A 19,814-nucleotide genomic window follows, 5' to 3' on the forward strand; every position below is an offset into this window, starting at 1 on the left:
TTTAAAAATCAATACTTTCCATCCTCCTCACCCCAATTATGAGAATGCTACATAAATTGCAATACCGGTCAAGTTTGGGTTTTTTTTTCAGGCATATTACAGCATTTTGTTCTTTCTTGCTTGCTTACTTTCTTACTAGTTTCTTTCTTTTCTGAGTTAATGAGATACGTACAGGGTAGATTTTCAAGCTTTTCTTAGTAACTCAGAAAAGGAGGAAAACAGTGGGATTCCCTGCATTCATGTGACTCCTGGTGGACTCTTCCTGCCACTGATCATTAAAGAAATACGTTTGATTATTTACTTTGATTATGTTAGAATGAGTTGAGCTGAGTGACATAAAGGGCAAATCTAGTGAAGTCAGTAAAGCCTGGAAGAATTCATTGTAGCAGATCTATTTTGCACTCATGCTTTGTCTTAAAAAAGCATTCGTGCCTTGTCTTTCAATAAGAACACGAGTGTTCTCATGCAGCAGCAAAGCATGTTAATGGCAGGCTAGACAAAGCTAAGATGAAACTTCTAGTTCTGGAGAAACATAATTTATTTTGTTTTCTTTCATAATTTACATTTCATTCAAGTATCCTGATCCTGTGTCCAATAGCATTCTGAAAACTAAAAAGGAATTGAAAAGTAGACCTAGCTGTTATTTATCAAGTCTATACTTAGGTCCCAGCTTTTAGTTTTTGTCTTTTGTAACCAGGTCATCTTTGTCATGACTTCAACAATAGTTTCTTTGGAATCTTGGCTTAACTCCACTGAAAGTTCCTCAAATCCGAACTCCTTTGAACTCCATGTTTCTGGTTCATTTTGCTCACTTTCTCTGGTAGGAAATTTCAGACCAGACGAATAAGAACATATTACTACTCTTTCATTTTTATGAAGCAGTCTGTAAGTTTGTACCTCCTTACCATCAAAGAGATTGACAGGAAAAAAAGTCTTGGAGATAGGATGAAAGAATCAGAATGAGTACCCTACATACAGTAATTTTCTCGTTACCTCAAATCTCTGGAGGTATAAAGTATCTTAAAGTTATGTGGAAACAATGAAGGAAAAACCCCAATGTTCTATCTGGCCCCTCTGAAAAAAAAAAAAAAAAACCACCAAAAAATTAATGAGAAGGATTAGTCAGATACTGTCCTTCTATCCTTTTATTGTGATCAAAGCATGCATATGCAGGCACTCACATATAGAGAAATTTCCAAGCTGATATTCTTCTTGGTTTGAAGAATTAGACTCACAAAATGCTTAAGCTACAGCAAGGGTAAAATAATCACTGCATGAACAGAGCAGCCCATAGGAAGAAAGACTGAAACAATAGCCTATATCTAATAGATTTACACAAGTACACACAGAACCAGTCACTGTCCTGGAGAAAACTCACACTGGACTGGAACTAAGTGTAAAAAAATGATGTTACAGCCAGTGCACCTTGTTTTGACATGTTGTGCTGTATGATAGAACATTTTTTTCTCCTCTTCTCAGCATATTTAGAGGGTTTCTACAGTATCCATTTTATTGCCTCCATGGTGTGAATTAATGGCCAAGATTTGTGCCTGTACCACAGTTGTAGGCCCTCAGGGCCAACCACAAATATGCAGTAAATATGATGTCAGACAGTTTGGACTGATTGAGCATTTCTTATGCAGTCATGTGCATGTGGGGTACTGTTCAGTCTCCTTGTATTTGTACTGTGTAGTCCTCAGAAGCATTCGTGGGAGGGTTAGGGGGCTTTTGGTTGTCTTTCATTGTGGCACAGGTTTTAAGCATATTTCTAGACATAAGTTACCACTTTCAAAATGCACATTGCAGAAACTGAAAAAAAATAGGTTTTCAATCCTGCCATCTGATTTCTGAGTCTCTTTAACATGTTGAAGGCATGCTGTGGCCGACAAGATTAGAGGGAAAAGCAAGAGGACCTCTCAATAAACACTCCTGCAGGGTACTAAAGTGTACGGAGCAAATTTAGGACATGCTTTATTTTATCTTTGTATTGTGTCTTTTTTGGTGAATGTATCTGCTTTAGTAAAAATGAGTAAGAGATGCAGCTTTACGCTTCAGGGCATTAGACTTCCATAGATAGCCTGCGGCTTGTGAGAGTCTTTCTGTGTTAGGCACATGCCTCACCAACTGTCCTTTAAGGGATTCTTCCTGCAGTTGCTTTTCAAAGTTTCTAGTCATCAGAGGAGGCAAAATAGAGGCCTAAAAGTACCAGCTATTTTGCTCAAACCAGTAATTTTGATCTTCAATGTTTGTCAGTTATTTTTTGCTATTTATTAACACGTTGTGTCTGTAAGGAACAATTGTCCAATATTTAGCTCTATACCTCTACATCAATATCTGTATATTTGTAGTGACTTTATTTATCCTTTAGCATGTGTAACCTAATAGGCAACTATTTAACTCCACTCTGTAAAATGGAAAAGTTGGAAAGTTTATTTTGGTAGAGATACATAAAAGACAACTAACCATCTGCACCTCTGGCATGCGATTTACAGCTTACTGCAGTATTGCCATGAGACAATCTGTGGCTTTTGCCCAGTAGATGTGCTGTTATTTTTTAAAACTTGACAGCCCCCTCATTTACTCAAAAGTTCACATGTTCTATTTGGAAATTTAAGGTTTTTTGTTCTGACAAAGTGCATATTTGTCAGTGCACTACAATTTATTTTAACAAAAAAAAATAAAAAACCCTAAAAACTTGACATTTTTCTCCAGACCACAGCAGCATTAAAGGTCACATTTTCAAAAACACCACTAAAACTCTCCTAAGTGCTTAAGTGCACAAACTCTCTTTTTCTAGAGTGCATAGAATGAAGAATTAATGTAACTCTGGGCATGTGTTTCAAAATTTGGCAATGAAATTGAATTAATGGAATTATTAGGACAATTTTTCAGAAATATGTATGTTATGTAAGTATTATTTTTCATGTTTTAGGTGGAAAATCTCTAAAGTACTTAGAAGCATATAGCTTTTAACACGGGATATAAGCAAAGTGGCATTAGAATTTCCATTGTTAGAAGCAAAGGCCATTGTTATTCCTTTTTTATACTAAAATAATGTACTGGGACTTCTACATGTCAGGAATCTTGTTTTAGTAGGTGTTATTTAATCACACTGTCAGTCCATCACAAAGAGCTCTCTAGGCTGAGAGATGAAATAAAATGCGAGAGGGGAAACGGAGGCTTAGAGAGGTGAAATGGGAGCTTGAAGATCACAAAGATGGTCAGGCACAATAGTTCCCTTTGAACTGTCCATTAGAGTCTTCTTACTGTACAGATGATGCTTTTTCTTCAGATATCACAAACTAAGTGAACAAAACCTATTGATCATCCAACTGAAAAATAGACAGAGACCTGTATGTATAATTAGCCAGACAAATGTTATTTGATTGATGTTTACATTTAGTTTTAAAGTGGTAAAAAATCACACACTCTGAAAACTTTTTTGACAAAAACACCCCAAAATTTCTGCTTTGGCAGATGGGGTTATAGCCATTTACATCTTGTGCTCTGCTAAAGATAACTATTGTGAGAAACGTGTCAACAACATAAACCAAACAAACAGTTTCCAGAACACAGTCCTAGGTTTTATTCTAAAGGGCTTGTCAACTGGGGCAACAAAGAAGGGTGTTACTTTGCACTAATTTTGCTCAAAGGCTATGGGGACTTATGATACATGAACTGCCTGCCAGGTACATGGGGTTGCAGGGGTTTTTTGCCCTCCTGTTGAGTTGTTGGTGGCGTTGTGAGATTTTTCTGTGATGCAGTGTGGGATATATTGGAAAAGCTCTGGAAGAAAATGCCTGGGGTCAACCAGGAATTTAATCATGATTATTCTTTAATATAACCTTGTAGCTGTGCTGTTAATTAATATTTACTAATTTGCATGGGGTTTGTTTGTTTTTACTTAGCCACTGTTGAGGAACCATAAGATTGGAATGCCTTGACAGGAATACTTGGATTTCACTGGCAAGTCAAAGTCAAAGGTGGAAGTGCAGAAGCTGCCCTACCTAATGCCATGTGGGAAAAAAATGATGCTCCCACAGCTAGTAGAACAAATAGAAAGCGTTTCTGAGATTGGTAGAGCTGTAGCTACTCAAAGATGTGGTGTGAAAGGAAAAGGAACCTGGGGAAAGTGTATTCTGGTGAAGTATTTTCATGATATTGAATATTTCTCCAAATTTCTCTTCATGTCTCTTCACCAAAACCACTCCAAGATCCTTCTAGGCCATTTCTTGGCCAGCTTGGTGGCTATCACAAAGACGACTTCTACCAGCTTTCAGGACACATTTGAACTCTAGTGTCCTTCTCTTTCTCAGCCTTGGGAATGGTCTCCTCCCCTCCTTTTTCAAATTTTAAAAGAAGTGGAGAGTTTGTCATGTATTTACCCTTTGGTATTTTTCTCTACCTCCTTGGATCACATGAAGATATTGAGTGAACATTAGCTCAGTCGTCCTTAGAGAGCTGTGAGGTTATGCATGTGCTGTGCAAAGGAACGAAAATAACATCTGGATTTGTCCCTTGTCTATTTTAGGTACCACTGAACGCCGTAATGGGTTACAGGATAATACATTTTGCTGTTGTAAGCGCAGGGTTGTCAGTCACCCTAGAGATAGATACCCTTCTTTCATCTTCCAGCCAGGACTGGGGAACCCTTCAGCCAGCAATACACACATCAGTATACACACATCAGTCCCTCTAGCAGTAGTTACAGGCAGCGAGGTATGACCTGGACTGCCATTTCTGAGGTGCTTTCTATTGCCATCAGTCCTAAGGACAGGGCTTCAGGCATTCATTAGAGAAAGTAGTTTGGAAGAGCCAGGTTAGTGATTCCACTTTGCCTCTTTTCAAACCATTATTACCCTGAAAGCCACTTCATCGCTATGAGAGCTCAGGAGGTATAGAAAATAGTAGTTCAAGTAAGTGAAGGGGAATCTTCAAGCTACACATTGATGTTATCCACCAGAGCAGTCGTACATCTGTGCAAGTTTGGAAGGAAATATCCACTTTTTCTGCCTGAGGCAAGAAGTCAGCCCTGTCTTCTTGTATGAGAGTGGAAGATATAAAATGAAGGAGGGTGGGAAAGTCAGTGAAAGACGAGTAGCTTGCTAAGAGCAGACATCTCACACAGTATTTCTGCAAGTCCAGCAGAGTGGTAGCTGTTTTTATCACTTGCAGGAAGGGTACAAAGGACAAGAGGTCACACAAAGGACACTAGCTTTTATCCACTGAACATGAAAAATGCAACAACTAAAGTATAAATACTTCCCATGTATCATAATAGGAAATACAAAATACTTACGTAAATATCAAATCTAATGATACCAGAAAAAAGTACTAACTGAAACCACTGTGGGAGACTGAAGACTGCAATTTAAACAGGCATGGGAGAGGGTGGTTGAGTATATTTCATATTTTTTAGGGAATCCTCTGGTGTACGTCCAAATACCTGCACAACGAATGAGCAAGTTTGAGTGAGATCTTTGAAGAACTCTGCATTAGCACTACCACGCTGAAATTGTGCCTGCTGGTTCACACTATGGATGTGTAGTAGGAACACCACTGGACTACTGCACACCACTTTCTTACTTTCTTGGGAGAAGTTTTCTGATTCTGTTCATTACCTATGTTCTAGTTATACTTTTGCATGACGATATTTTTAAGGATAGCCCCAAAATTATCCTTCATCCCCAGAGCTTCCCAAAAGTTTTCCTTACTCTGAAGGAAGAGGAGATTTGAGATCTCCACTATGCAGCTTAATTCAGGTTACAAACTCTTCAGAAAAGACAGGCCCAGCAGGTGGGGAAGGGGAGTTGCCCTTTATGTTAGGGATAGGCTGGAGAGTATGGAACTCTGTCTGGGGACAGGTGATCACTTAACAGAGAGTTTGTGGGTCAGGGTTAAAGGGAAAACAGCTGTGGGAGACATTACTGTGGGGATCTGTTACAGGCCGCCTGATCAAGGAGAACCTGTGGATGAAGCACTCTACAGACAGATAGGAAAAGCCTCACGCTCGCAGGCCCTTGTTCTCATGTGGGATTTCAACCACCCTGACATCTGTTGGAACGATGGCACTGCACGGCACAAGCAATCCAGGAGGTTCCTCGATTGTGTGGAAGACAACTTCCTTCTGCAAGTAATAGAGGAGCCGACACGGAGAGGTGCCATGCTTGACTTTGTGCTCACCAACAGGGAAGGGCTCGTTGAGAATGTGGTACTCCAGGGCAGCCTTGGGTGCAGCGGTCACGAGATGGTCGAATTTGAGATCCCCTGGACAATGAGAAGAGCGTGTAGCAAGCTCACTGCCCTGGACTTCAAAAGAGCAGACTTTGGCCTCTTCAGCAGCCTGCTTAGTAAGGTTCCATGGGATATAGCCCTGGAGGGCAGGGGGACCTAAGACTCTTGGCTGATATTCAAGGATCACCTGCTACAAGCTCAGGAGTGCTGCATCCCAACTAGAAGGAAGTGCGGCAGGAGGGCCAGGAGACCTCCTTGGATGGATAAGGAGCTGCTGAGGAAAATTCAAAGGAAAAAAAGCGAGGACAGGTGGCCTGGGAAGAATACAGGGGTGTTGTCCAGGAAGTTAGGGACCAGGTTAGGAAGGCTAAGGCTCACTTAGAATTAAACTTGGCTAGGGATGTTAAGCATAACAGGAAGGGATTCTATAGGTATATAGCGAATAAAAAACAGACTAGGGACAACATAGCCCCCCTGAGGAAGCTCTCGGGAGAACTGGCTACACAGGATTTGGAGAAGGCTGAGGTTCTGAATGACTTCTTTGCCTTTGTCTTCACTGGCAAATGCTCTGACCACACCAACCAAGTCTTAGAAGGTAGACGCAGGGACTGTGAGAATGAAGACCTTGGGCCCACTGTAGGAGAGGATCCTGTTTGAGTCCATCTTAAAAACCTGAATGTATACAAGTCCATGGGACCTGATGAAATCCATCTGCAGGTCCTGAAGAAGCTGGCAAATGAAGCTGTTAAGCCACTGTCCATCATATTTGAAAAATCATGACAGTCAAGTGAAGTTCACAGCGACTGGAAAAAGGGAAATATAACCCCCATTTTCAAGAAGGGGAAAATGGAAGACCCGGGGAATTACAGACCAGTCAGTCTCACCTCTGTGCCTGGTAAAATCTTGGAGCACATTCTCCTCGACAGCATGCTAAGGCACATGAAAAACAACAAGGTGCTTGGTGACAGCCAGCATGGCTTCACTCAGGGGAAATCCTGCCTGACCAATTTGGTGGCCTTCTATGATGGGGCTACGGAACTGACGGACAGGGGTAAAGCAGCTGATGTCATCTACCTGGACTTGTGCAAAGCGTTCAGCACTGTCCCACACGACATCTTTGTCTCTAAATTGGAGAGACATTAATTTGATAGGTGGACCACTCGGTGGATAAAGAACTGTCTGGATGGCCACACACAAAGAGTTGCGGTCAATGGCTCAATGTCAGGCTGGAGACCAATAACGAGTGGCGTCCCTCAGGGATCGGTGTTGGGACCGGTCTTGTTCAACATCTTAGTTGCTGACATGGACAGTGGGATTGAGTGCGCCATCAGCAAGTTTGCCAATGACACCAAGCTGTGTGGTCCGGTTGATACGCTGGAGGGAAGGGATGCCATCCAGAGGGACCTTGACACGCTTGTGAGGTGGGCTGATGCCAACCTTATGAAGTTCAACCATGACAAGTGCAAGGTCCTACACCTGGGTCAGAGCAATCCCAGGCACAGCTACAGACTGGGCAAAGAAGAGATTCAGAGCGGCCCCACAGAAAAGGACATGGGGGTGTTGGTTGATGAGAAAATGAACATGAGCAAGCAGTGTGCCCTTGCAGCCCAGAAAGCCAACCGTATCCTGGGCTGCATCAAACGGAACATGACCAGCAGCTCGAAGGAGGTGATCCTGCCCCTCTACTCTGCTCTTGGGAGACCTCACCTGGAGCATTGTGTGCAGTTCTGGTGTCCTCAACATAAAAAGGACATGGAACTGTTGGGACAAGTCCAGAGGAGGGCCACGAGGATGATCAGGGGACTGGAGCTCCTCCCGTATGAAGATAGGCTGAGGAAGTTGGGGCTGTTCAGCCTGGAGAAGAGAAGGCTGTGTGGAGACCTCATAGCAGCCTTCCAGTACCTGAAGGGGGCCTATAGGGGTGCTGGGGAGGGACTCTTCATCGGGGACTGTGGTGACAGGACAAGGGGTAATGGGTTAAAACTTAAACAGGGGAAGTTTAGATTGGATATATGGAAGGATATAAGGAAGAAGTTCTTCACTGTGTGGATGGTGAGGCACTGGAATGTGTTGCCCCGGGGAGCTGTGGATGCTCCATCCCTGGCAGTGTTCAAGGCCAGGTTGGACGAAGCCTTGGGTGACATGGTTTAGTGTGAGATGTCCCTGTCCAAGGCAGGGTGGTTGGAACTAGATGATCTTAATGTCCTTTCCAACCCTAACTATTCTATGATTCTATTCTATGATTCTATGATTCTGCATCAATATTTAAAAATGGTAGTACCGTCCTGTCACTGTGACCCCTGAGCAGCAGAAGGCGAATGGATAAACACAGCTGTTGGTCCTAGATAGAACACAAAGCAGCTCGGAATGATGGCAGTATCACTGCCAAAATGCTGTGTATTGGAAATAAGCCCACACGTACATTTAGACATGTTGAATTGCTGCACTGTGAATTTACTGTGTTTTCAGACACTTGTGTTCTTATCAGTTCATCTATACCAATCCTTACACTAATAACTGAAAGACAAGGCATTGTAATATTCTCAATCTTACCTTCCTGCATAGAACAGACTATTTAAGGAAGTATATACCATTACGTGGTTAAGGCTGCAGCTGGGATCTAGAGAAAACAAAATTAATATGAGCAAATGACTAAGTTATCTGTACAGGTATTTCAGGTAAAGAAAACACAGGTTTCTATTTCTTCCAGTTGACCATAGATATATAGTAAAGGAACCTAAACCTAGAACGGAATCACCAAAATCTTAGTAAGACCTTTGGTTAGAGAGGTTAAGGCACTACTGCAGGACAATTTCAATATCTACACAGGCCAGAAAGGGGAGAATAAACTCGTATAAACATCAGCAGAGTAGCTTAAAAAATGGGATGTCTGGATTCTGTGGCAGTTTTCAAGTGGATGTAATCACCTCAATCCTCTTGATATTTTATAGTTTTCTTGGATTAGTCTACAGATTCAGAGGTGACTTATATGATATGATGTTTTAAGTAAGTTTTTATAATTGGAGAAATACCTAGATCTAAGGAAAACATATCACTTGATGCATTCAAAGCTTTTAATATTTGTTATATGTCGAAGAGCTGTTCTTCACCTGACTGAGTGGCTGTGATCTACCTGAGTAGAATCTGACATATCTGTAATTAAGCTGAAATTAAAAAAAAAAAAATGAAAAGAAAAGAAAAAAGTTGGAAATGCCAAACTGCACGAAACTATGGAAAAGTAATTAAAATCTTCATGCTATAGGATGTTACTTGTTTTTTTATTAATTAATCTATTACTTTTATATGTACCCAATTGAGTTGTAAAATACTTATGACTAAGAATCTTCTTGAATTTAGATATAATTTATAAGTCTGGTCATGCACAGGGTTAGCTATATTTGTATAGGTAACCTTATTGCAGGGAATAGGCTCATAACAAATATTGTCCTTTTTTTTTTCACTGTCAAGAGCTGTTTAAAAACAAACAGCAGCACCTTTGGGCAGAGGATATATCTCCAGTACTAGATAAAAGAGGGTCAGTAAAAAATCTTCACTTTCCCTATCCAGAAGAAAAAACTTCCATAAAGGGGACTAACAAGAGTAAATGCCAGATAACTAGTACCACTTGCCCTTGAGGCCAGGAGCTAGTTCTTAACCCTTTTTTATCAGGAGCATAGACATAGTCTGCAAGTCATGGTAGGAAGGCCGTAGTACAATCTAAATAGAGAAATGGAATTTTAAGTTTGTTTTGACCTTCCCTACACAAAAGATAGACACAATGGAAGAAGGCAAATTATGGAAAACGGTGTTGAAAGATTCATTTGATAAAGACATTTCTGAAGCAACACAGTAAAGTCATCAGTAGGGAATATCCCCCAAGTCATAGAAGATGGAGAATATAATGAGTTGGCGAAAAAAAGAAGTATCTGAAGGGGGCCTACAAGGATGCTGGAGAAGGACCTAGGGACTGTAGTGACAGGACAAGGGGCAATGGGTTAAAACTTAAACAGGGGAAGTTTAGATTGGATATAAGGAAGAAATTCTTACTGTAAGGGTGGTGAGGCACTGGAATGGGTTGCCCAGGGAAGCTGTGAATGCTCCATCCCTGGCAGTGTTCAAGGCCAGGCTGGACAGAGCCTTGGGTGGCATGGTTTAGTGTGAGGTGTCCCTGCCCATGGCAGGGGGGTTGGAACTAGATGATCTTCAGGTCCTTTCCAACCCTAACTATTCTATGATTCTAAGGTGTCATTATTTGAGCTCCAGATTGAAGTATTCTGAGGTTCTTGGAAATGTTCCTACTCATAATTATCATTCTCATGATCTTTCAGTTTCTGTTGTACTGCTGGATAAGTCTCAATTAAGAAATCTAATAAAGCAGATTTCTTTTCCTCTTATCATTTAATAATAGGAAGATTAATCTGATTTTGAGCATATATGTATCACTAGACTTCGTATAATGATCTCACCTATTAAGTTTCCTGTGTTATTGCATAACTTCTAATTAATTCCCCTGTTAACGATTTGATACTCTTCATTTTGCAGTTTGAGAATGTTATCAAAGTCTTTCTGAAGTTAACTACTGTTATTTCTATTCATTGCTTAAAATTCACCATTGGCTTTGTGAACTGTTAATGGCTTCATTAAAGAGCACAGCCAGAAAGCACTTGTATGATCCTCATCAGCATAAGACCTGAACAGTTCTTAATCATTAATGGATTTTTGTCATCTCATATACATAGGAAATAGACTGTTCAAAATAACATGGAAAGAAAAAAAACCAAAACTAGCTCAGCTTTATGGTTGACCATATATCTCCAGAATATCCTGTTATTCAGTGTTTCAGAAATGAGCCCATGCTTCTGACTACAGCTCTTTAGATATCTGAAGCTTTGGAAATGCTGAATTTGCAGCTAAATATCATAAACTGAAGATTCTGACTGAAAGTTGATGAATATTTTTAACCAGGTTTTCTGTACTAGATAAAACTTCATCAGAGAAACAAAAAATAATCCACTGAGAAATACTGTCAGAAGTGTTTATAGGGAATGCAGCTCAGGTGTCTTGTGCCCCTATTCTGACTGTTTCCACAGTCACACTGTCTCAGACTAGACAGCAAAAAACCCTGAACAAGACAGAAGTCAGGATGTGTCACAGACTTTCTATTTTGTCCATACAGATTGCTTCAAAAAAAGCAAGGACACAAGGTACCCAATACACATTACAGGGCTTCTTAGCCAAGTCCAGAATGGTTGCTTTTGTTTAATTTTTGATTGGGATATTTTTGTGTATTTGTTTGGGTTTTTTTTTGTTGTTGGTTTTGTTTGGGTTTGTTTTGGCGTTTTTTGGGGGGGAGGGGGTGTATTTTTTCAGATTATGAAAATAGATTTTGCAGAAATTAAAAATTCCGTCTTAAACATATTCAGCTTTCTAAACTACATTCCAACAGCTTCTCCAATTTCCTCTGAAGCTTTTTGTTTTCATCATATTCATTGGCAAGGGATTCCATACGTCTGCTGCCCTTTCATGAATTACCATTTCCTCTGGTTTGTTCTGTGCCATGCTTCAACTAACTTTGACTAATAGCTCCCACTATTCATCTTGTATTAGAAGACAAAATGAATAATGAATTTTTGTTCAACTTCTTCGTGCTTTTCATGGTTTTGTAGGTCTGTGATATATCTTCCCTGAATCATCTCTTTTCCAGATGGAAGATACTTAGTGACTCAGTTGCTCTTCATATGGAAGGAAATCAAGGTACATATCTTTGTACATATCTTTGACCATTCTTCCTTCAATATTTTGCAGTTCTGTTTATTTTCTTAGGAATTAAGCAGTCAGGATTTAAGATAGAAACAATGGCATAATTATGTTTCCTGTTTTGTTCTCTCTTCCTTGAACTTGCTTTTTTGCCTAAGAGGAAACACTGGGTTTATTTGTGGAAAAAGAAAGGTTCCTGCTAAACTATGTGCTTCTATGCATTTCAAGTTAAAATTCTTGCCTACCACACTAGAGATTTGATTTCTTAAGACAGGAGAATAACATACATGAAAATTAACAGGTGGGAGGATGCAGTCAGTCACCGAAGATGCACATACAGACTGTAAACCTGAAATAAGTATCTTCCCTTCTGTGAAAATGGATGACAGAAAAAAAAACACCAAGCATTTACTATATTTCTGGTTAAGCTCTGGATTTTAATTACTTGATTATATTTATGCTCCTTTTATATGTAGCCTATACGGGATGTAAAAAAGAATGAAGCTTCCCTACAATGTTATTTAAGAGATAGTCTCTGTATCACTAGGTAACCACAAAGTATGAAGGAGGTGGCATGTTGTAATACATGACACTTGTCTAAATCAGTCCTGTATAATATGGCAAATAAACCCCTTCACTACAGTTGTAACATTTAGCACTTTTCCCATGTAATTCAGTTCATAGATGTCTAATTAAAGATCACTGAACCAAGTGTTTAAAAGGCAACCAATTTAATTGCTGTAATTGTATGATTTACATGAATAATAAATGGGCTAATGATACTGTAATATTAAGTGTTCAAGTCGGTGATCAAGTCAATTAAGTTATAATTGTAAAGCAGCAATCCACAAATGAGTGAAACCCTTCCCCTTGAGAATGATGTTGATAGAAATAAGATACAGTAACCTTACCATATTTTTACATGTAATATGATACAAAAGAACTTATAGACAATTTTTTTCCCCACTAGTCCTATAAAAATCAGAGTGTCCATTGCCTTACGTTTTAAATACGGAGACAGACTTAGTTGGAGGTGAATTATAGCAAGTGTTTCATAAAGTCCTTACTTTAATTCTGGGCTTACCTGCAATGGGCTTACCTGCAATTCAAGAGCTATTTAAGTCTGGGGTGATGGCCACACCTGACAGCTCCACCAGAACAGCCAATTGCAGTGAAAAGTAATAAGTTTGTGAGAAAGAGCCTTTCCCTTGGAATCTATCAGAAACTGAAACAAAATATTTGCCAAATTGAGATGACAATGTTGGGGTAAGCTGTTCAGGGAGTGTGAGAAAAAGAATGAAAACCAATGCAGACAAACTGGAGATGCTTTACCATCTAGACATCAATAGTCGCTCTTGATGTTATCAGGGTCATATCTAGCAGTGTCACTGGTGTAATCTCATGGAAGAGCAGTAAGAATTGATAGCCTGGAAACCTCCTGGAAGTTCGCAATCCCCCTTAGAGACCAGGGCAGGTTTGTTGATGAGTGCATCCATCTTTTGCCAGGACTGTCACTTGTCATCTTTTCCCTCTGAATATGAATGTAGTTCAGATGATTCTGGTGCTGATGTTTTTGTTCCTTGTTATTCCTGGACCACTAGCAAGTCCAGAAATTCCAGTTCTGCTGAGAAGGAGCCTGAAGGACAAATAAATGAATGCTCCTCGTATTAAAATTGGGCAGTGATAAGAATCATTGCGTGATATTCGTTTCCCCTATCATCAGCCATCACAAGGATCATAGAATCATAGAATAGTTAGGGTTGGAAAGGACCTCAAGATCATATAGTTCCAACCCCCCTGCCGTGGACAGGGACACCTCACACTAAACCATCCCACACCAGGCTTCATCCAACCTGGCCTTGAACACCGCCAGGGATGGAGCACTCACAACCTCCCTGGGCAACCCATTCCAGTGTCTCACCACCCTAACAGGAAAGAATTTCCTCCTTATATCCAATCTAAACTTCCCCTGTTTAAGTTTTAACCCATTACCCCTTGTCCTGTCACTACAGTCCCTGATGAAGAGACCCTCCCCAGCATCCTTATAGGCCCCCTTCAGATACTAGAAGGCTGCTATGAGGTCTCCACGCAGCCTTCTCTTCTCTAGGCTGAGCAGCCCCAACTTCCTCAGCCTGTCTTCATACGGGAGGTGCTCCAGTCCCCTGTTCATCCTTGTGGCCCTCCTCTGGACTTGTTCCAGCAGTTCCATGTCCTTTTTATGTTGAGGACACCAGAACTGCACACAATGCTCCAGGTGAGGTCTCACAAGGGCAGAGTAGAGGGGCAGGATCACCTCCTTCGACCTGCTGGTCACGCTCCTTTTGATGCAGCCCAGGATATGGAGGCATGTCTAAATAACTCTTTGCTACTTTATAAGCACTTCAAGGGTGTGATTCACAGTGTTATAAAACAGGCATTCTGAGCTGGATAGGATAAATTGCCCTCTGAAATTAATACTCTCTCTGCTAATCCTAGAGGGGGATTACTTCAGATTAAAATTGAGCTCTCAGATGGCTTGAGTTAAATGAGGTATATCCAACCCAGTTGGACTACTACTGGACTTTTTAATAAAAATTAATCCATTTATTGATTAGAGGGGTTTTATTTCTCTGGAGACTATGCCCAAATTTGTTTGCGCTCTGCAAATAGTTTCATATAAAGAGTCAGGTTTTATAAACCAAAATTTGGAATGCAGCCTAGAAGTTAAGGCAGTTTCCTGGAAACCTAAATTCAAGTCTCTTTTTTTTTATTCCTAGGTGATCTTTAAAGCAAGATGTCACTGTCACAGGAGAAGTGCTGTAGGCTGTGGGCTTCCAGGTCTTTTGGAATGGATTTAAATGCCACTCAATTCAATCTAATCCATACTCTTCTGATTTGTTGGCAGAGATTAGATCAAGTTTTGCTTTGCAGGTGGTTTGCAAGGATTGGTTTCTAAATGTGTGTTCCAAAATGTCTTTTTTTCCTTTTTGGTGTTAATATTTAGGTACACAGTATAAAGTGGAAAAACTCATAAAGAAAAGATTACTACTCCATCCTCCTATGCTTTTACTCTGGCAGGCCTTAATTTGAGTTTTCCCAGCATGAGAAGGAATTATAGTTTCTTTGTCCTGTATGAAAATCAAGATGTTGGGTAAACAGTAAGGAGACAGCTTTCAGCTTTCTGTGTTGGAGAATTCCTTTGCTGAATTCCTTTGATTTTCTTCCACCACAAATGGAAGAAAATAGTGTATGCTATAAAATGTTGAGTTTTGAATTCATAAGGAAAACCTACAAAAGGATTTCTAACTCAGGTCATACATTTTTGTTTCTTGTGCAGGCTCCAATATGGCCTAGATTAAATACTTATGGCATGCTGGCATGCTGTCACCTAGGCATAAGCTATAAATCAATGGAAATAAAGTTCCTACAAAAGCATAATTAAAATAATTTTATGTAAAGTCTAAATTACAGAACACAAAGTAATTAATCATGTATATACCTTTCATGTTATGTTGCTTCCTATTAGCAGTAAGTAGTTTAATGTTATTGAAGGTGTCTTTATTGTGTGTGTTTCTGAGTATACAGTTATTTTAGAAATCAGCTACAGCATCTTTACGTAAGGCTGAATAATCAAGGTGATAGACTCAGGTTATTGGTGATTGTACATGAATTCACTTAAAAACAAAAAATAACCTTTAAACTGTGCAGAGCAATTTAAGACCATGCATATGTCTACAAGCACAGTGAATGTGAGTGCTGCCTGAAACTGCTCTAAGAAAAATCTTCTAAATCGTCAGAGGCCTAAGGAAAGAGATGTATTATAGCCAAATTAGCACTGTGCTTGCATGGACTCATCAAAGCTGTCAAGAAACAAGGTATATCCATGTGGACATTATCTTACCTACTCCTAAAATGTAAACCGTGATTAACAGTATCTCTGGCATGGCAGGCTAAACATACCCAAACTGCCAGTCCAGGCTTTATTGTTACCACTGGTTCTGTTGAACCCAATATAAATTGAGAACGGTGTTAGTTTTTACAAGAGACTTCTTTTCCCTTGTCTGTTCCTTTCTGTGGAATGAACTATTGTAAAACAAATACTTATAAGCCTTGTGAAACTTTTCCTGAGGACAGCCAATATATCTTAGCAATAAGTTTGTACCCTACATAAGCAATTTTCCATTCTATCAAATTAGCATAATTTTTAATTGAATCTTATCATCTTCTTTTTCTTTTTTTTGTTTTTACTAATGCAGCTAAAGTATAATCACATTAGTCTCTCTCATAAAGCACGATAAAGAATACTAATCAGACAGCAACAAAGTACAAGGCAGAACTATTACCTGGAGAATATTATTTTTTTGCTGGGTTGGAAGCCCTGATATTGTCTGTTCCCTCTACAGTTTTTGACTTATTCCTGCTACCATTCTCACAGCATCCTCTGTTTAAATGAACAAGGAACTGCCCCCTCTAAGACATTTAATCCCAGACCTGGACCACAAGACAAGTTGCTGCAGATTGTTGATGATATGAGAAGAGATATGAGGGAGATGTGAGAACATATTTGAGGTTAAGAAGGTTCAAAAACATTTTCCTGCATAAGGGTAGAAATGCGACTCTTGTCACGCATCGATATTACCATTTCAGCGAATCCTAAAGGAAAGTGCTTGGTTTCAGCCCTCACGGATGTCATCTCCTAGTTTAAATTCATCAGAACTTCAACATCTGGGTATCCTTCATCTTACTGATCTTTTCTCTAATTTACTCATCTTTCCGAGTAACTCAGTCATTTTTAAAGTATCATCTTCACTGTCAATGAAGTCAGTATGTTGCTCTTCTTTTTGAAAAGGCCTCTCAATGTTGATGACTTTCATAACATCTGAAAGACCTATGTTTTGGTTGTACGTAAAACCTCACATCTATGTAATTTGCGTTTGCATTTCTACCACTGGAAACATCTGTCCACTGATCTTTTCTGATTTCAGTATATTGAAGTGAAGGACATACTCTACCCATAACGTTTTCCTGTCTTCCTTTCCTCCATCGTAGAAAATACAAACTCTTTTGGTTTTAATTTTGAAATTCTTTTTTGTATCTTTTCTTCTTGTCTCTTAGTCTCTCTTACCACTGTAAAAGGTAGCATCAGGTGATTTTTCTCCCATCCCAATCTGTATAAAGGTACCATTCCTTATCCTCAAAAAGTTACGTTTGCAAGTTTTCTAATTCTCTCTGCCAAGCTATGTTGTTCAGATAGGAGCAACAGCACATGTACATCTACAAAACTTCCCCATTTTCCACTTTTTTCCCTAGAAATGATCTCTATTCTTCACTCTATAAACCCTCTGTAAACTTTTCCTTCTTCTCATGGCTCTATCTCTCTGTGTTCCAAGGATCCAAGGCTGAGGCTTGATGCGGCCCAGCTGCACAGCCTTGGCTCAGACTTCAGAGGAATTTGCTAAGCTGTGACAAAGAGCTGTGAGAAAGGCTCTAGAGCAGAACCATGGGAGATAACAAAAGTAAAATTAGAGACAGAGGCAGGGCTGCTGAGATGGAGATTGCAGGATTCAAGAGGGAAAGCATCATCACTGAAAAACATAAGATCCCAAAGCAATAAACAAGGAGCTGACAGAGCTGGTAAAAGGTCACAACTCAGCAACGCAGGGAGTGTATTTTAGTGAGCAGTAGAGGCCACCCTTTCTGCTCCTGATCGATTCAAAGGAGCAAAGAACATTCAGGTGACTCACTGAGATAACTAAAGCTTAAAGCAGGAGCTCATTACATTCTAGCCATCGTTTTTGTGGTAGCCTTTATATAATTGTGTTGTTATTGAAATTGTATATATCCATATTGTGGTAGCAGCTTGTTGTGGTTTAAACGGAGCCACACAGCTTCGTTCACTCACTCCCCCCCCTTTTTCCCTCTTTCTTTCCTCCCCCCCTGCCCTGCTTCCGAAGGGATGGGGAGGAAAATCAAGAGAATGTAACTCCCACGGGCTGAGATAAGAACAGTCCAGTAACTAAGGTATAACACAAATCACCACTGCTACCACCAATGATAATAATGATAAAGGAAATAACAAGGGAAGAGAATACAATACCACCGCCGAATGAGTTTGACCCCCCCACCGAAGAGCCTGTACCCTTCCGGGTAACTCCCAGTTACCTCCCTGGGCATGATGTACTGTGGTACGGAATACGTCTTTGGCTAGCTTGTTTCAGGTGTCCTGTCACTGCTTCTTCCTGGCTTCCCCTTGTCCCTGGAAGAGCATGAGGTTCAGAAAGTTCTTGGTCAGACTAAAACATTTGTGTTATCAGCTCTGTTCCCAGGCCGAAAGTCAAAATGCAGTGCTGCACCAGCTACTAAGAAGGAGAAAAATGACTGCTACTGCTGAACCCAGGACACAGTTCAGCCCCACACAGCCACTTGCTTACTGCTCTCTGTGGGATAGGGGAGAAAATTACTAAAAGAAAAGTCAGGAGATAGAGACAGTTTAATAGGGAAAGAAAAAGCTGCATGTGCAAGCAAATTAAAACACATTATTCATTCACCACTTCTTGTGTTCAAGCAGGTTTTCAGCCATTTCCTGGAAAGCATTGCTCCATCACACTTAATGGTTACTTGGTAAGCAAGCATCATCAATTTGAATGTCCCTCCTTTCTGTGCCCAGCTCTTGCTGCTGAGCACCACATCATACACAGTATGGAATACCCCTTTGGCCAGTTGGGGTCAGCTGTCCCAGCTGTCTCCCTTAGCAGCTCCTTGTGCATCCCCAGCCTACTCACTGGGAGAAGCAGAGTGAGAAGCGGAATAGGTCTAGATGTTATCTATGTAAGCACTGCTCAACAATATCTAGATCATTAGTATATTATCAAAACTGTTTTTAGCACAAATCCAAAACATAACACAGTGCCAGCTACTGTGAAAAAAATTACTACATAGTACAAATCTGCACCATTTAAAAAAAAAACATTTTTATATACCCCATTTGCAGAGGTTATTTTGCATGACAATAGACTGGTCTAAATACCATGTCCAGAAGAAACGGCTTTGCTGTAAAATCCGTGCAAATCCTCCCAGCAAATGATGCATATGCACAATATACATATACGTGAATGTGTATGTACACTTTATCTGAGACAGTTATTTCAGGCTTGCTTTATGAAGAAATATGGGCACTTGTGTGGTGTAATACACTTCACCCTAGAGCTGAAATTATTGAAATGGCTTACATGAATCTCAGTCTAGATATGCTGGTTTCCTGTGATTGGCTCTGAAGAAAACCTTGGATTTCAAGGTCAGCTTTGGGTGTCTAAACTATCTGAAGTGAGATAAGATGAATGCCGTTGCCTTACGTACCATGATTGCTATAGGATTCTGTTATTTTTTCTTATTGTTCTTTTCTCTTTCAGTATCTACATATAATCTTTTGTTTTATTAGTTGTCAGCTCTTTGTTAATATGAGGAGTCTTATAACTGAAGTAATCAATAAAGTTTCAAGATACTTGTTGCTAGCATAGGGAGTTAGAATCTGGAAGATCCTTACATTATCTTCTTACAGATTCTTATTATAGAAGAGTGAAAGGGTCTGACATTTCATTATGCTATGTAAAGCATCCAGCACAATGGAGCATTCATATATGATGAAAGCCTCTGGCTTTTATCACAAGAGAAGTAATAAATCATCTCTGAATCTTGATCAAATTATGTCTTTGCTTTTTGCCTATTTAAATGTCACTTGCAGATTAAATGGAATTATGGTGGGGGGTTTTTGTTCTTTCTTTTTCTTCTTTCTCTTAACTTTTTATAATGTTAGTTTTAAGCAATAATAACATATATTGTGAATA

The sequence above is a fragment of the Lathamus discolor genome, chromosome 4 (genome assembly GCF_037157495.1).
Source record: "Lathamus discolor isolate bLatDis1 chromosome 4, bLatDis1.hap1, whole genome shotgun sequence".
In the NCBI taxonomy this organism is placed as follows: domain Eukaryota; kingdom Metazoa; phylum Chordata; class Aves; order Psittaciformes; family Psittacidae; genus Lathamus; species Lathamus discolor.